Source organism: Pipistrellus hanaki (genome assembly GCF_964339955.1).
Source record: "Pipistrellus hanaki genome assembly, chromosome: 14".
In the NCBI taxonomy this organism is placed as follows: Eukaryota; Metazoa; Chordata; class Mammalia; order Chiroptera; family Vespertilionidae; genus Pipistrellus; species Pipistrellus hanaki.
Genome location: NC_140516.1, coordinates 3,535,825 through 3,554,843, shown reverse-complemented (window position 1 = coordinate 3,554,843; position 19,019 = coordinate 3,535,825). Strand labels below are relative to the sequence as shown.

General features: G+C 45.0%; 1 protein-coding gene across 5 annotated transcripts in view; it reads right to left on the bottom strand.

The window, feature by feature from the left end:
* Positions 1-18,489, bottom strand: part of WDFY4 (WDFY family member 4) — a 240,091-nt gene extending 221,602 nt beyond the window's left edge. For 4 of the 5 annotated variants that reach the window (XR_014796801.1, XM_084904129.1, XM_084904131.1 and 1 more), the window contains exon 1: positions 17,856-17,977. The gene's annotated coding sequence lies outside the window, so the exon portion shown is untranslated. Of the gene's footprint in view, positions 1-17,855; positions 17,978-18,377 lie in introns of those variants that run through there. The other variant, XM_084904130.1, reaches the window with a different exon arrangement.
* Between the last annotated feature and the right edge of the window lie 530 nt (positions 18,490-19,019).

Here is a 19,019-nt window from a genome sequence, read left to right as displayed (position 1 = left end):
TGGTGGAGTAGATGAGTGATGGTGCCAGACCAAGTGGTTGCTGTCATTGGGGTGAACCTCTGGTGGTTACTGAAAAGTCTTTGCTCCCGTGCATCACATCCCTCTGCCAGCACCAGCGCCGCTGCTCACACCCACTGCGGGAGCCCAGCACCGGCCCTGATCACTTGGTGCCATCAGTGGGTGTGAGCGGTGGCTGCCACCCCCTGAGGGTTCTCCACCTCCCCCTGAACCTGAGGGGCAATCAGGGCAGCAACCACCACTTGCACCCACTGCTCACACTGGCCCCAATGGCTTTGCACTGTCAGTGGGTGCAAGTGGGGCCAGCACTATTAGCACATGGGAGTGGTGGCAGTGGGAGCAGGGCTGCTGGCAGACAGGGGACCACAGGCCATGGAGGGAGGGGCTGGGAAGGGGTGCAGAGGATGAGCTGAGACCTGCCCCTGTGCCCACTGTAGCCTTGTGGCCCACAGTTCCTTTCAAGGGGCACAAATTCATGCACTGAGCCCCTAGTTACTATATAAAAATCCAGGTGCTGCAGCGGAGAGAGAACCACAGCGGGAGAGGTGTCAGTCCCTTCACCTGTTTCTCTGCAGCACAAGAGGCGACACTGCAGATGCACACAGTGAGGACTCCCTCGATGAGCGCTCCTCACGGTGGCTCTGCATCCTAGCTTGACTACCTCAGCAGCACTCGCCCCAGGAGCAAACAGCAGGTGTCTCCGGGCACTAGGAGCAAGGTTCAGAGAGGTCCCTTCGCTTCCCAAGAGGCCACATGCATGTTCTGTGTCTGACTCCCTCGTTCACATGCTCCTCCAAACCACACGCCCTCCTTCTTAGAAATGTCACAGGTTGGGGAGAGAATCAAAGCTCCTGTGAACATAAGCCAGGGGAGGGCTCACTCAGTGGCCCTCCCAGCCTCAGCCTTTGTGTTGGTCAAAGTAGAGACTGATTCCCAATTTTTTGGTTCACTTTTCCATCCAATTAACAAAAACAATATTTGTAAATAACCATTTTGTCAAATTGGCTGAACTAATAAACAGTTATAAAAAGTAAAAGGATAACCAAAATAATTAATAACAGAGGATCAACAGATTATTCACAATAGCAAAAAGGCGGGAACAATTCAAGTGCCATCAACAGATGACGGATAAACAAAATGTGGTGTGTCATACATGGAATATTATTCACCAGGAAAAGGAAGAAAATTCTGACACATGCTACAACATGGATGAACCTGGAGGACATTTCACTAAGTGCAATAAGCAGGTCACAGAACAAATCTGTATCATTGCACCACATGTTACCTGGAGTAATCAAATTCCTCCAGACAGGAAGTTGAATGGTGATTGAGGAAGAGAATATGAGGTTACTGTTCAATGGGGCCAGAGTTCCAGTTTTGCAAGCTAAAACGAGTTCTGGAGGTGGATGTTGGTGATGGTTACACAGCAATTGGATATGCCATTGGACTGCACACTTAATCATGGCAAATTTGGGGGGAGAAAATGGCGGCCGCATAGGCAGACCTTTCTTTCTTTCTTTCTTTCTTTCTTTCTTTCTTTCTTTCTTTCTTTCTTTCTTTTTTTTTTTTTAAATATATTTTATTGATTTTTTACACAGAGGAAGGAAGAGAGATAGAGAGCTAGAAACGTCGATGAGAGAAAGACATCTGCCAGCTGCCTCTTGCACACCCCCTACCGGGGATGTGCCCACAACCAATGTACATGCCCTTGACCGGAATCGAACCCGGGACCTTTTAGTCCGCAGACTGACGCTCTACCACTGAGCCAAACCGGCTTCGGCGGCAGACCTTTCTTGTACCTCCTCCGCGGCCAGAGTGGAAATAAAACTGAACTGGGGAACATACACCCAGAATTACCAACTAAGGTCCAGCTGAGGAGACTTCTATCAGGAAGGATAGAAACCACCTGGAGACCAGTAGGCAGGGTGAGGGCGAGAAGGGCTGCCCCAGCTCCCAGGGGTGGCAGGCCTGCTGCCCAAGAGGGAGGAAGGAGCTCCCGGCTATGGGAGGCTCTGTTCCCTCAGCAATAGAGGCCTAGAACCCAGGCTGGCTCCACAACCTAGAGGACCAGAGCCCAGATCCACAGACCTTGGAGCATCCAGCCGTGAAAAGCCACAGGGCTGCTGGCCGCTATAGAGCCTGGAGCCCATAGACCGGAGCTGGTTGGAGAGAAAGTGATTTTGTTGTTGTTTGTTTGTTTGTTTCACCCCAAGCACAGGAATTTTCGTTTGCAGCTACTCACCAGAAGCTCTGGTGCAGGGAGGGTGACGCGGATTGACAACTAGCTGGCAAGCAAAGGCAGGTGGAGGTAGAGCCCAGGTAAGTTGGGTAAGCTTACTGACCCAGCCCTGGGCCCCATGCTTTAGATGGCAGCTTGCCTCTCCCACGTGCAGCCAGACACACCCTGCCTCACTTGAAGCTTCAAACAGGTACTGAAAGCCTCCAATGCTCCACACCCCCACCCCCCAGCCTCTCTTTAGGCACCTTGAGTCTGCATCACCCTCCCTGCACTGAAGGACAGTTTCTGACAGTGATTAGTGCCTAGGTACCTCCCGGAAGTCCAGAATTGGCAGATAGTCCAGTTATTAGATGAGCAGGAGGCACTAAACTCAGCTGAGATAAACGCCACATCACTTGTTTTTCTTTCCTTTTTTTCTCTTCACTTTTTTTTCTTTTTTATACATCTTTATCTGCTTCATTGATTTATTACTATTTTAGTCTCTATTATTTCATTCATGTACCGACTTTCCTTCCCCTTTCCTACTTTCTCATCTCTTTCTCGTCTCTTTTTTTCCACTTGCTTTCTCATCTCTTTTCCTTTTCTTATTTTGGGTCTATCTACTTTCTCTTCTGTTTTCCCTTTCAGTGGTTTTCTTTCTCTCTTATTTTAAACAATTTTCCTTCCTTATTCTTTATTCTAATTTTATTTATTTTACCTATGCTCCTTCATATTCCTTCCCCTCATTTTTTTTTTGGGGGGGGGGGCTGTCTTTTGTTTTGTTTTCTTCTCATGACTTTTCTTTCTGTATTTTCTTCTATCATTCTTGCTCTATTTCCTCATTCTCTGTTGGTGGCTTTTGTTGTAGTTATAGGGGTCTTTTGTATGTTTCTGTTTTGTTTCATTTCTTTCATGTTTTATGGTGCTGAATTTTGTTCTGTCTGTATAAAGATGTCATTGGTGGTAAGCCTCATAAGTCAGCTAGCCTGAGAGGATATTCCATCCACAAACAGGAAAGCAACAGTCAAGACACAATTACAACAAAAGAACCCATGTAACTCAAACAAGGTGCTTTCCTAGAGTATCCGGCTTTGGAGATCTAAGAGATGCACCCCTGGGTCCTATGAAACACTCACTACATAAGATAACCCCACAAAGGCTGGGAGGCATTGCAGTTTGATCTAGCAGTGTTTCCCAAAGTGTAGTACGCGTACCCCCAGGGGTACAGGAAGAGTTTGGTGGGGGTATGTGTTGCACCGGAGTTTGATGGGGATATGCACTGCACCGTGCTTAGCTGTGCCTAATTCTACGTTCTTGTGAGTACGAGGGGTACTCAGCATTATGAAAATTATATAAGAGTTACACATGTGTTAAAAGTTTGGGAAACACTGAAATACATAGAAACAAACACAAAGAGGCAGAAAAAATGGGGAGACAAACAATGCCCAAATGAAAGAAGAGGAAGAATTGCCAGAAAAGGGCTTAAATGAAATGGAACCAAGCAATTTATCAGGTAAAGAATTCAAAGTATGCCGAAACCGGTTTGGCTCAGTGGTAGAGCGTCTGTCTGAAGACTGAAAGGTCCCAGATTTGATTCCGGTCAAGGGCATGTACATTGGTTGCGGGCACATCCCAGATAGGGGGTCTGCAGGAGGCAGCTGGTCGATGTTTCTCTCTCATCGACATTTCTAGCTCTCTATCAATCTGTCTTCTTCTCTGTAAAAAATCAATAAAATATATTTTTTTTAAAAGAATTCAAAGTAATGGTTATAAGTGTGCTCAAACAACCTAGGGAGAACTATAAGCAATTAAATAAGAATTATAAGGAGCTAAATGAGAACTACATCAACATGAAAAAAGAGGTTGAAACAATGAATAAAAATCAAGTGCAAATGAAGAATGATGTAGCTGAAATAAAGAACATCCTTCTAAGACCCAAAAATAAGCTATACAAAGCTGAGGATCAAATCAGTTAATTAGAAGACAAGGTAGAAAAAACAAACAAACACCTATTCAGAGCAGCATTTGGAAGAAAAAAAAAATAAAGTAAAAGGAGAGTCTAAGGGAGCTTTGGGAGAACATGAAAAGTAACAACATTCATGTCATTGGAGTACCAGAAGGAGAAGAATCCCAACTAGGAGTAGATAACCTATTTGAATAAATAATGACAGAAAGTTTTCCTAAACTCATGAAGGAAAAAATCACTGAAGTTCACAGAACACAAAGTCCCAATCAAGATAAACTTCAAAAGACCCATACCTAAGCACATCACAATTTAAATGGTAAATATTAAAGACAAAGAAATAATCTTAAAGGTTGCAAGAGAGACAGAAAGTTACCTACAAAGGAGCTCCCATTAGACTGTCACCTGATTTCTCAAGAGAAACACTTCAGGCCAGAGGGAGTGGCACGAAGTATATAAAGTAATGAAAGTAAGGCACTGAACCCAAGACTATACTATCCAGCAAGGCTATATTCAAAATTGAAGGTGAAATAAAGAGATTTGCATACAAAGAAAGCTAAAATAGTTTATTACTACAAAACCAGCACTTCAGGAAATGCTAAAGGAACTGTTGTAAGAAGAAAAACTAGAGAGAGAGGAACACATATATAAAGAATAAAAAATGGTAACAAATAATAACCCTAAATGAAAAGAGCTTAAATGTTCCAATCAAAAGACATAAGGTAGCTGAATGGATAAGAAATCATTATATATATATATATATATATATATATATATATATATATATGTTTATATATACACACACACACACACACACACACACACACACACACACAAGAGACCCACCTCACAACAAAAGGCTCACACAGAATGAAAGTGAAGGGATTGGGGGAAATCTTTCAGGTAAATAAAAATGGGGGGAAAACTGGGATAACAATACTCATATCTGATTAAATAGACTTCAAAATGATGGCCATAACAAGAGACAATGAAAGCCATTTCATAATACTACAGAGATCAATACAACAAGAGGCTATAACTCTGGTAAACATATATGCACCCAGTGCAAGAACACATAAAAAAGTAAAAAAGACTGCTGGAGAGATTGACAGTAATACAATCATATTATAGGACTTTAACCCCCCACTGACTTCACTGGATAGGTCTTATATACCAAAAAAAAAAAAAAAAAAAAATCAACAAGAAAACAAAGATCCTAAACAACACATTGGATCAGGTGAAATTGATTGATATATACTGAACATTTTACACCAAAGTTACAGAATATACATTCTTCTCAAATGCATATGGGTCATTCTCAAAGATAGACAATGTGTTAGAACACAAACTAAGTTCCTACAAGTTCAAGAAGATTGAAATTATATAAAGCATCTTCTCAGATCACAATGGCATGAAATTAGAAGTCAACTCCAATAAAAATACTCAAAAATATTCAAACATATAGAGGTTAAAAAATATGTTATCAAACAATGAATGGGTTACCAAAGAGATCAAGGAAGACATAAAAAAGACTTCCTGAAAATAAATGAAAATGAACACTTAAAAAACCCAAATCTATGGGACACAGTGAAAGCAGTCCTGAGAGGGAAGTTCATAGCATTATAGGTCTACCTAAAAAAAAAAAAATAAGACAAACTTCTGATAAACCATCTAACCTAAAACTTAAAGAATTATAAAGAACAACAAGAAAAGCCAAAGTAAGTAGAAGGAAGGAAATAAAAAAGATCTGAGCAGAAATAAATGACATAGAAAAGAAAAAAAAGAAAAAAAAATGCAGAAAATCAATGAAATCAAGAGCTGGTTCTTTGAAAAGATAAATTAGATTAATAAAGCTTTAGCCAGAATCATCAAGAAACAAAGAGAGAGGACCCAAATAAACAAAATTAGAAATGACTTCAAAGAAATACAAAGGATCGTAAAAAATAATGAACAACTATTCCAAAAAGTTGAACAATCTGGATGAAATAGATGTATTCCTAGAAAAATATAGTCTTGCAAATACAGTCTTCAAGAAGAATCAGAAAACCTGAATAGGCCAATAACAACTGATGAAACTGAAGCAGTAAACAAAAAACTCATAGGAAACAAAAGCCCTATTCCAGATGGCTTCACAGGGGAGTTTTACCAAACTTTCAAAGAAGAACTTATAGCTATCTTCAAACTATTCCAAAAAATCCAAGAGAAAGGAACACTTCCAAGCTCTTTTTACAAGGCACACATTAGCCTAGTTCCAAAATCAGATAAAGGCTCTACTAAGAAAGAGCATTTCAGGCCAATATCCCTGATAAATATATAATACATGCTAAAACAAAAGTTTAGCAAATAAGATTCAGACATGCCTTAAAAATACTATAACCAAGTAGGATTATTCTGGGGATGCAAGGCTGATACAATATTTCCAAATAATTAAATGTAATGCATCACATAGAGAAATTGGAAAACAAAAAAATCATATAATCATATCAATTGATACAGAAAAAACATTAGACAAATCCAATACTGTTTTTTTGATAAAAACTTTCAGCAAAGTGGTAACAGAGATATCAAACTTCAATATAATAAAGGCCATATATAACAGACCTACAGCCAACATCATATTCTGTGGGCAAAACTAAAACTATTACTCATAAAAACAGGAACAAGGAACAAGACAAGGATGTCTGCTTTTACCACTCTGTTCAACATAGTACTGGAAGTCCTAGCCACAGCAATCAGACAAGAAAGAAAAATAAAAGTCATCCAAATTGGAAAGAAATAAGTAAAATTGTCCTTACTCACAGATGACATTATATTATACATAGAAAGCCCTAAAAACACCATAAAAAACTACTAGATTTAATAAATGAATTTGTTAATGTAGCAGGATACAAAATTAATACCCAGGTATCTATGTAATTTTTATACACTAATAATGAACTTTCAGAAAAAGAAACTAAAAGAACAATCTCATTTACCATTGCAACAACAAAAAAAATTAAAATACCTAGAAATAAACTTAACCAAAAAGGTAAAAGACCTGTACTCAGAAAACTACAGGGCACTGAAAAAAGAGATAGAGGGAGATATAAACGAGTGGAACAATATACAATGTTCATGGATTGGTAGAATCAACATTATTAAAATGTCCCTACTATCCAAGGCAATCTACAGATACAATGCAATCTCTATTAAAATAGCAATGGTGTGTTTCACAGATCTAGAACAAATACTCCAAAAATTTATTTAGAACCAAAAAGACCCCAAAGAGACACATCAATCTTGAGAAAGAAGAACAAAGTTGGAAAGGTTACAATACCAGATATGAAGTTATAATATATAGCCAATATAATCAAAACTGCCTGGCACTTGCACAAGAACAGGCATATAGATCAATGGAATAGAACAGAGAGCCCAGAAATTAACCCAAGCCATTGTGCTTAATATTTGACAAAGTAGGCAAGAACATACAATGGAGTAAAGATAGTCTCTTCAATAAATGGTGTGGGGAAAATGGACAAGGACATGCAAAAAAAATGAAACTAGACCACCAACTTACACCATACACAAGAGTAAACTCAAAATGAATAAAAGATTTAACTGTAAGTCAGGAAACCATAAAAATCTTGGGAGAAACCATAGACAGCAAAATTTCGTTCATCTCTCGCAACAATATATTTATTAATGCATCTCCTAGGAAAGAGAAACTAAGGTGAACATATATAAAAGGCTTCTGCACAGCAAAAGAAACCATCAACAAAATGAAAAGTGAGCCCACTGCATGGGAGAACATATTTGCCAATGATACATCTGATTAGGGGTAAATTTCTTAAATATATAAGGAACTCATACAACTTAACAAAAGACACACTATCCATTTTAAAAAATGGGCAAAGGACCTAAATAGACACTTCTCCAAAGTTGACATACAGATGGTCAAGGGACATGTGAAAAAATGCTCAAAGTCACCAATCGTCAGAGAGATGCAAATTAAAACAACAATGAGCTGTCACCTCACTCCTGTCAGAATGGCTACCATCAACAAATCAACAAATGACAAATGCTGGTGAGGATGTGGAGAAAAGGGAACACAGATGAGAACACAGACTGGTGCAGTCATTATGGAGAACAGTATGGAGTTTCCTCAAAAAATTAAATATGGAACTGACATTTGACCCAGTGATCCCACTTCTAGGAAGATATCCTAAGAAACCTGAAACACCCACCATAAAACATATATACACCCCTATGTTCATAGCAGCCCAATTTACAATAGCTAAGATCTGGACACAGCCCAAGTGCCCATCAGTAGATGAATGGATAAAGAAAGCTGTGGTACATTTTATCATGGAATACTATGCAGCTGTGAAAAAGCAGGGTCTCTTACCCTTTAAGACAGCATAGAGGGACCTGGAAAGTATTATGCTGAGTGAAATAAGCCAGTCAGAGAGAGACAAGAATCACATGATCTCACTCATTTGTAGAATCTAATGAACAAAATAAACTGATGAACAAAATAGGTTCAGAGACACAGAAACATGGAGCAGACTGACAAATCTCAGAGGAAAGGCAGGGGTGAAGAGGGGGTGGAGGGAGATTAACCAGGGAATTTAAATGCATTTTTACATAGCCCATGGACACAGACAGTGGTGTGGTAAAGGTCCAGAAGGGGTGGGTGCAGGGTGGAGGGAGACAATGGGGAAAGAGAGGGGGCATTTCTAATACTTTCAAAAGTGAAGATAATTTTTTAAAAAATAAAATAAAAATGGCAAATTTTATGTTATGTATATTTTATCTCAACAAAGATAGATGATAGATAGATAGATAGATAGATAGATACCGTGTTTCCCCGAAAATAAGACATCCTCCGAAAATAAGACCTACTTCCTTCTGAGTGAAATATAAGGCATCCCCCGAAAATAAGCTCCCCCCCCCCCCCCAGGCTCTGTCTCAGAAACTTTGTGAAACCTAAATGGCAAGAAGTTGTGACTTGGGTGAAGAATTCATGAGAGACAATCACTGACAGTTGCATTGCAAATGCACTGTGAGCATGCTACCTTGACAAGAAGTACTCATTTAAAGACAGTGCTATTGCTAAACATGAGAGATTTGGTCCACTGATTCTGAAAGAAATGGAGTCACAAGAAATTCACCAGGAAATTCAGGAATTGGATTGTTATGATGATGTTCCAGAAGATGATGACATGATTGTCATTGAATAAATGAGTAAATTCTTGATAGTGTAGGATTCACAGTTTGTCTGGTTTGTGTTGACAACTACCGTACTATCGTACCGTATACAGGTAATAAATTGCCTTTATTTTCATTTAACAATAAAATGTTACCGTATTCTTCTTTATGGAAAAATAAGACATCCCCTGAAAATAAGACCTAGCGTATCTTTGAAAGCAAAAATTAATATAAGACACTGTCTTATTTGGGGGGAAACAGGGTAGATAGATGATAGATGATAGATAGATGATATATGGATTATAGATAGATAAATGTATATTAAAAGATGGTATGATTTGATGATTAAACTAAATATACTAGCATGCATTGAGCTCATACTCTGTACTGGGCCCTGTGCACAGTGCTTTGCGTAGACACTAATTTAATTCTCTCTGAGCCCAGTGGTTCAGTGACACCAGTGACTCTTATGACCTCCCTGAGAGTGAGGAAGGAGTCACCATGGAGTTTCAGCGTTATCCCCAGCATAACACATCTCCAGATGGGACAGGAATATCCCTCTGGCCCAAGACACCGGTAAACATACGCCACACACACAGCTGTGTTGGAAAGAGGAGTAACAATTGATTATAGAAGCTCTGTGTCCACATCTGGGTTAGCTCTGGGCAGAGAGGACATAGTATGGGAGGGGAGACACCAGTGAGATGTGACAAGACCAGAGAAAACAGGAGGTTTAAATGCTTGGATAACATGGGCCCCAAGAATGCATAGAAAGCAGCCAAAAGCATGGAATCCCTGTAGCACAGGCCCCAGGAGCACTGTCCATGCCGTGTGCAAAGGGCAGGAGCACCAGTGAGCTTGGAGGCTAGCAGGGAGGGCATGCTAGTCGAGCTTTCCACGTGAGGAAGGAGTTGGCAGAGGTCATGCTTGGAGACCTGCCTGTGCAGGCCCCGCTGGGGTGGCAGCCAGCCTTCAGGCCTCGCTGGAGGCCAATAGGCAGACCTCAGCCTCCAGCCACCTCTGGGGCAGGAGTGCCTGAACGCCACGGTCTGGAAACTTTGATATGTGTCAGTGTTGCCTGAAGAGATTATAAAACCCGATTTCTGGAATCCGCACCAGAACTTCTGATTCAGTGGGTCTGGGATAAGAATGTTTATTTCTAACAAGATCCCAGGTGATACCAAAGAAGCTGGTCCAAGCACCACACCTGGAGGACCACACCCAAGGCGACGCCTCAGAGAGGGCCGTGGGGATCAGAAGTGTCTTGTCATCTAGGTTGTATCTTGCATAGCTGCAGGCCCTGAGCACAAGTGCTGTTCTCAAGATCAAGGCTCCAGAGCAAGAACCAGAGCACATGCAGGGGCAGCACAGCAGGCGGGCGGGAAAACAGCAGGCAGAGACATGGGCAGGGGCACAGGGTGGTCAGTACCGAAGGGCCCGGAGGGCTCCGATGATGCTCTGGGATGAGAACCGGGGTTTGGCCAGAAATCGCCTTCGTGTTGACACACACCCACTCCATTAGGAAGTGTCCCCATCAGAGAACCTCCGAGCCCAGAGCCCTACATCCTTCTGACACGACTCAAGAGAGAAAGAGACACCTCAGGTGTTTCCCAGAAGAGCAGGAATTCCCCTGAAGACTCAGATGGGACTCCAATTGTCAGGAACCAGGCCCTCACACTTCCTTTTTCTGACTCCAGCCCTGCCCTCCTGGCTAGCACACACCTCTGTGGTTTTGGCAACATTAACGGAATGCAGGAACTCACGGTGTCCTGTGGAAGGGCCCCAGTTCTGTGTCTCGGTATGTGTACAACTTCCACATTCCCGAACATTCTCGGGGAGCACTTCCCCAGGCACACCCTGAAGCTTAGCTGCAACTGTGCTGTCCTCTCCACACAGAGACACGGCCTGTGGCCGCACAGGTACCACCTCAGCCCCAGAGCTGGGAGCCTCTCCAATGCGGGAACTACTCCACCGCTGTCTCCAGTGAGACATGCTGCTTCACAAGAATGGCATAACCACTATGTGCCGTGTGTCATCGTCTAGCTGCTATCCTGTGCACCTGGATTAATACAAAATAATATTGTATGTCAACTGTAATAAAAATTTTAATTAAAAAATTTAATCAAGAACACCATCAGTGTTCTCTAATCTTAGAAAATGTGTACGGTAGGCATCATTAGTCCCATTATACAGATGAGAAAAGTAAGACTCAAAGAAACTGAGACTCAGAGAAAATAAGTAACTTATTTGAAATCTAACTGCTGAGAAGCCTCAGGATTAAAGTTAAACCCAGACTTTTCTGACCCCGAAGCGCCTCACCCCTTTACCATCCCTGCTCAGCTTGACACGCCTCCCCCGGGGAAGAGCTGAGAGCCGAGTGCCACCAGGCCGCTTGGTCAGTTTCGGCACAAGGTCGGCACCAGCTGGCCTGTCCCTCCTGGGCTGACCCTGCAGCCCGCCATGCCAGCGCTGTCACCCGCCCCCGGGCTCCTCGCCCTCCAGCCCAGAACCACTGGGAAGCTGCGGCACCTTTATCCTTCTCCGGCCCTGGTTCTGGCGTGAGCCATGAAAGATTTCTGGGATTGGTTATTGACACAATCCTCCTGTTTAGCTTATTAAATTCTAAGTATGATTTGGTCAAGAAACATATACAAAAGTCACTAAAATTTCAACTGTTTCTGGAAGAATGCATTCTTGGTGTGTAAGGAGTTAGGCATCTCTCAAGTCTCATGGAATTAATTATTAAGTTAGAGAGCAGTTCTCAATTCTCACAGATCAAAACACACAGACAGACGTGAGCCCAGACCACCTCCATCCCGCAGAGGGCGAGCAGCTGTGGGCTCCCTGCTGTCCAGAACCAGGTCCGGAGAGCTCTGCTTGGGGTAGTGAGGAAAGACGCTTTCCCATCCACCTTTGCAGGCGACACCTGTCCTTGCAAGTGCAGAGCGAGGAGCGTGCGGGCAGCGGGGCCAGCTCGTAGGCCCTGGCTGTCCCCTGGCCTCTCCCTGACTCAGACCCACCATCACATGGGGCTCCTCGGGTCTGTCCCCCAGTGAGTGCTATTTCCACATCAGACTCGTGTTCAGAGCCTTCAGCCTGCTCCTGAGGCCTGGGTGTTTGTTTACCCAGAGTGAGGCTCCTGCAGGCTCCAAGTCTCACTGTGTCAGGAACATCTTCAGCCCAGACCCAATTCCTCTGCATGCCCGGGATGGCAACCTGCACCCGGACACTCCCCAAGAGCCACGGAACCTCAGATCCCACCGCAGGGAGCGAGCCGGGGACCTGGGCCCCTGTCCTCCCTGGGGCTGCTCCTCCCTTTCCCTCACCCCTGCTTCTCCACTGTCTCCCAGCCTTGCCCTGCAGGCCGCTCTGCCCAGGCTACACTGCCCCCACCCACTCACATGGTCTTGGGAGCATCTTGTCACTCTCTTTCCTGCTCCAGTGTCTTCTATCCAAGCCCCCCACCCCCACCGTTCTCTAGGAGCATCCCAGCCAGGGCCGCCCCCCTCCCCCCTGCCCAATTTCCCACGCACCCCCAGCGGGGTCTCCCTCTGACCCTTGGCCTTTACTCAGTGACCCTGCTTGAGACACCTCCACAAGTCCAAATCCTGCTGCCAGCAAAACACAGCTCCCTGCCTCCCGGCACAGGCTCCCGGATATTCCAACCAAGACAGTCAGCTCCTCTCTCCAGTGATCCCTGCACCGCAGGCCGTCTGTGATTAGAGAGCAGCCTCCACCAGCCCTTTGCAAAGCTGCACCCACGAGTGATCTCCGGGTAATTCCCTCGGGTACAGGGACTCCCACCATGCCCATCACCTTTGTACAGGCGGGTGCCTGGGAGGGAGTCACTTATGGGGCGAGGCGGAGTGAAAGCGCACGTTGTGTCTTTCCCAAATGTAACAACTGCCCGGGCTGGCAGTGCTCACTCACCCCCACGCTCTCCCGCCTCAGGCATGTGCTTTCTACCTGTGTTCCTCAGTTCTGCGTTTTGATCCATCATAAAATGCCACGCCGGTTAACAAATGGATGGGAGGTGGATCATCACATTAAACACATCTAAAAATGGGCCTATTCTGACACTTTAAATTGTGTGAGGAAAGCAGTGTTTCTTGGAACGAAGGGGCTGTGAGGGGTCCCTTCCGGCAAATGGAGCAGCAGGGAGATGAGGGGTGACAGCCTCTCCCCTCTGGTCCCGGACAGAGTGCAGCCCCAACGCCCTTTCCCTGGCTTGTGCCAGTTACAGAATGAGAGGTCTCCTCGAGGCCCTGTGGGGCGGGAAAGCAGACAAGCTAGGGCTCCAGGTTGCAAGGTAGCACCTCTGGTTGGGTTGCATTTTTCTTTTAAATATATGATTCTCAGCTCCTGCTCTCTCCGTATTCTGGTGCCTGACGCCCAACACGGGAGGGACATGCACCTGGAGCTGCAGACCTGGTCACTCCTCCTGCCCAGTGTCTGCATCCCCCCCTGGTCACTGTCCCCTTACACCTGTCTCCCAGCCGCTCAGGAGAGCCAGGGGAAGCCCAGGCTAACTCCGTACACTCTGAGGACTACACAATGCAGCTGCTTCACATATACATGTCTTTACTACTTTGATACTGGAGCGCCACATGGGCAATTTTATTATCGTATAGGAAACACAAAAATCAAAAAGTATCCCTTCTTTGCACACCACTTTTCACATCCAAGCATGTTTTACGTATAATTGACATATAAAGCTAACCGCACCCATCATCACATCATAGACATATTCTATGTCACCCTTTTCCTTAAACTCTCAGCTGGCATGTCCATGAGCATCCTCCTGGTCTGACATAACTGACTAAGCCCTGGGAACGATGCCGGGGTGTCTCCCCCGCTCTGGGGGCGGTGCTGGGGGAGGGACACCCGCTCATCACTGAGTTCCCTGTGAATCATCTTCGAAGATGAGTTCTCAAAAGAAAGGTGAATCATTGGCCAAAAGGCAGTCTTGCACATGAGCCAAACATCTGCTCTTGCTGCCCAGAGTATTTCCTCAGCACTAGAGGGAGTGTTGCCAGCTGCCAAGTGCAGGCTCTTCAGCAGGTGGGACTCGGCTGAGTCACTGCGGGCGATGGGCTTATCTCTCCGAGCCCCCCTGGTCCCACCTGGAAAGTGGGAGCAATACACTGATCCCATTAAGGAGCTTGCAAATAGCAGCCCTGCCAGTGCCTGGTTTGTGACAGGGACTAACTCCATTCCCCTTGCCTTCCATACTTTCTTCCTCCTTGAAGTTATTTGAGGCATAAGGCCTTTCACTTCTCTACCTTCCTGTTCTTGAACTGTGTTCCCCACAAAAGCCTCTGGCCATGAAGCAAGGCCTCTTCCTCTGAAGGGTGTTGCCCCACACAACGCCAGACACAGATTCAGCCACAGGAGTAAGTGTAAATGTGTGGGTAGCCATACGTAAAAAGTAAAAATAGCCCTGGCTTCTGGGGCTCAGTTGGTTGGAGAGTCATCTAGTAACAAAAGGGTAGCTGGTCCAGTCAGCACACACTTCCGGTTGCAGGTTTGGTCCCTGGTGGGGCACGTAGAGGAGGCAACCTATAGAGGCCTCTCTCTCTCTTCCCCTTCCTCTCTCTAAAATCAATAAAACATCTAAAAAATAATTTTTAAAAGTCAGAATTAATATATTAAATTAATTACATGTATTTTAAAAATATATTTTAAAATCTTTTATTGAAACCAATATACCCAAAATGCTGTCTTTTCCATATGCAATCGATATGGGAAGTATTAATGAGATAGTTCACATTTCTTTTTATTGTCCATTTGTAATATCTTTGAAGCCTGATGTGCATTTCACATCAGAGCCCATCTCAGTGCAGACTGCTCACATGTGAGGTTGGGCCACAGTCTGCTCCACTGGGCAGCCCAGGGCGAGACTTAGAGACTTAGGCTTCTAGCAGCTTCTTCAGGTGGGACTGTCAGCCAAGGGCTGGGAACACTGCCTAGAGACACCATCTCAGGTGCAAAGTCAGGAGCATTTTGAGGTTTGCAGCACTTGGGGGGAGATAAATGTGAGGCCCCAGTTGTAAGAAAAATGGGGAGCAGCTCTGTGGTGTTCTCAGGGGACTGAGGAGCCCATCTCCCTCCCTTCCCTCCTGCACAAGCTCTCTCCACTCTCCCAGGTGGCCAGGCTGCCTTGCCTTTCTTCCATGAAGGTCCCTGGGGCATTAGGCTGTCATTAATAGGATAGTTAATATTGGGTAGTATGGCAAAGGGGTAAGCAAATTGACAGAACAGAGACACAGACCTAAATATCTATGATACCTTGATTTACAACAGAACTGTTTAAAACAGTGAGTGAAGGATGGCTTTTTTAATAAGTGGAGCTAAGACTCTTGGTTATCACATAGGAAAACAAAATAAAATAGAAGGCTCCCCCCACATCGCACCACACAGAAAACATATTTCCAGGTGCAACTAAAGACTTAACTGTGTACATCAAAATTATTTTTTAAATTATTAAATAATGTGAGAGGATAATTTTGTAGGTTTATAGTGAAGAATTTCTTAGACAACACAAGTAATTATATGTCATAAAAAACACATGGGTAAATCAAGCTTGTTTAGAATTAGGATATTTGGGCATTAATAAAAATCACAAAGAACATAAGGCTACAAGGCACAAACAAGAAAAAAGTATTTACAGCATACATAAATGATAGAAGATTAATATCCAAATATGGATTGAATTACAGTAAATCAATAGGATAAAAGATAGGTGACCCCCATAGAGAAATGGGCAAAAAATTTGATCCAAAAGAAAGGCACACAGAATGACCAATAACATATAAACAGATGCCACCCTTAGTGATTGAGGAAGTACAAATTTAAACGTAATTTGATCATTTTTCATTTTCACTGGCTTGGCAAAAAGAGTTGGTGAGGATGTGGAGCAATGAGAACTTTTCACATTGCTGGTGGGAGGAGAAATGGCACAGGGCACTGCTGTATTCAGAGAGGCTGGAGGCACAGGTGTCCGATGGCCCAGCAGCTGCTCTCAGGGCACACGGGCTAGGGAGGTCTCACACACACGCCCCAAATACGTGTGCAAAGACAAGCCTAGCAGCGCTACAAGTGCTGGAGCGCCTGCAGCTCAGCGCAGGAAAAAACCGAAGCTTAGACATAGCCCAGGTGCCCACCCGTGGTGACTTGGAGAAGTATATTGAGACTTACTCCTGCATGAATAACAGAATACTATCGCATGAGCATGAATGAATGAGAGGCTCATGCAATAATAGGAAGGAATTTCAGAAACGTAGTTCTGAGTAAATTAAGCAAGTCTTAAACAAATATTTAATTCTACCCTAGCCAGCGTGGCTCATTTGATAAGAGTGTCGTCTCATGTACCAAAAGGTCTCAGGTTTGATTTCCCATCAGGGCACATACCTAGGTTGTGGTTGCAATCTCTAGCCCTAATCAGGGCAATGCAGGAGGCAAATCAATCTCTCTCTCTCTCTCTCTCTCTCTCTCTCTCTCTCTCTCTCTCTTTGTCCCTTCCCCTTACTCTACAAATCAATGAAAATGTCCTCAGGTGAGTATTGGGGAAAAAAAAGAAAATATTTCATTGCTATTACAAAGTTCAAAACCTTGTAAAACTAGATAAATATTTAGCCATTTAAATGTACAAGGTAAATCTTTAAAGAAAATCAAGGGAACAATAAGGCCCAAATGTAGGACCAGAGTTTTCTGTGAGGAGAGAGGGAGAAGGACAAGCACACAGGGACGTGGAAAACGCTGATGATTCTAAGAACACACTAACTGGCAGCACTCAGGGCCCAGGTCCTGCTACTCCTTAGACCTATGCACTTTCTCTAATTTTATTTTCTATTTAGTCAACATTTAAACGCATCCCAAGTTAGGCAGCACAGCCCAAGTCCTCGCTCTGGACAGGAAGGCCCACCCCCTGGCCGGTCACCTACTTGCCTCTCTGCCACCCGGGCCTCCACCAGGCCTCCACCCCGCACCTGGGCCTTCTCCATTCCCTGCCAAGATGGCTGCTCAGACACCCGCAGGGCTCAGCGCCCCCTCCCTCAGCTCTCTGCCAGAGGGCGCATCCTTCCCAGCCTCTGACCCACACGCTCACCCCTTGCTCTCCATCCCACTTCAACCTGTGCACCCAGCACCACTGGCCCGATCACGGAGCCTGTTGCCTTTAACAGTGTCTGGCAGAAATTGGTTTTTAATAAATATTTGTTGAAAAATTAAATGGACAACTATTCAGAAAATCATACTAAAATTCAAGTGCTTAGTCACTGGGTTAGCTCATCGCTTCAGAGAGCTTGGACAGGATTGGCTCGGTGCTCACTGAGGTGGGCTCAGGGGGAGCGGAGGAGAGCGAATTCTCAGTGAACAGGAGGTCTGCTTGTTCAGAAAATGCTGGCATTTCTAGGGTTTAATGTGGTGACTCAGATGAGGAAAGAGAGGCCCAAAGAGGCACCTACTTACCAGACCCCCAGGAATGACCACAGGGCCAGGACAGAGCCAGCTTTCTTGGGGACCAGTCTGAAGTGGCCCCCACTGTCAACACTTTTCACGGAGGGGCAAGGAGGCTCAGCCAGCTGGCCTCTCTATCCTGGGCAGTTGGCACAGACAGGCCCGGGCCCAGCTCCCAGGTGTGGCTGGTCTTCTTCCTTGGCAGCACCAGCAGAAAGGGCCTGCCCTGGTGGAGGGGAAAGGAGGGTAGTAGGGCTGGAGCTGGGCCTGTCTCAGCAAACTGTCGGGCAGTGGCAGACACCCCGGCAGAGCCAGGCATCAGAGAGGCCCAGACCACATGCACCACCCACCCTGCATAAACTTCCTGCTCATCAGCTTACCTCCACTCCCTCGTCCACAAACCCAGGTCTGCGCGGTGGTCACGTGCTCTCATGCTCAGCCTTCAGGAGGTGGCAGGAGGCCCTACCCTGACAAACAGGACCCCCATGCCCACCGCTGTGTTGGCCTGTTGTTGTCCAGAGCAAGGTAACCTACCCAGAGGTATGTCGGTCAGGGCCTGCAGACATCAGATGGCATGAGGGAAGACGACCCCAGGCTTGAAGGAAGACGACCCGGCTCAGCATCGTCAGCTTACAACAGCCTTTCACTATGAATCACTCAAGCTCCGTCCTTGCTCATTTCCTGGAGAAAGAGGAAGTGGAGAGTCCCCAGATGCCTGATTCTGCCCACTCCCCCGCCATCAGCGAAGCTGCCTGAGTTCTGGTGGGTGGCTTGGCTCTGCAGAAGGGCCCTTGGGCAGTAGCTCAGTGGACAGGCAGTGCCGGGTGAGGCCAAGGACAAAGAGGAAAAGCTTGTGAAGGTGGACCAAGACTTCAGCTCAGGGCTGTCAAGCTGGCCTTTCCTTTTCCTCAGCCTCCCCTCCTCTGAGGCTCCAGGAAACGAGAATGGGTGAATTTAACTAGAGGTGTGTTTACAGTGCATCCCAGGACATCGCATGGGCTCAGCAGCCCCTTTGCCAGCCCAGAAAAAGCTGTTCGCTGCCATCCCTTTCTCCATCCTCAGACCTAACTGTGCAACTACCAAGTGAGTCTCTGAAGTCAGGTGGCCAACCACACGTAACACTGAAGTAATGATGAAAGGGAGTTTCGGTCACAGGATGGAGTTCCCTGAAGCTCA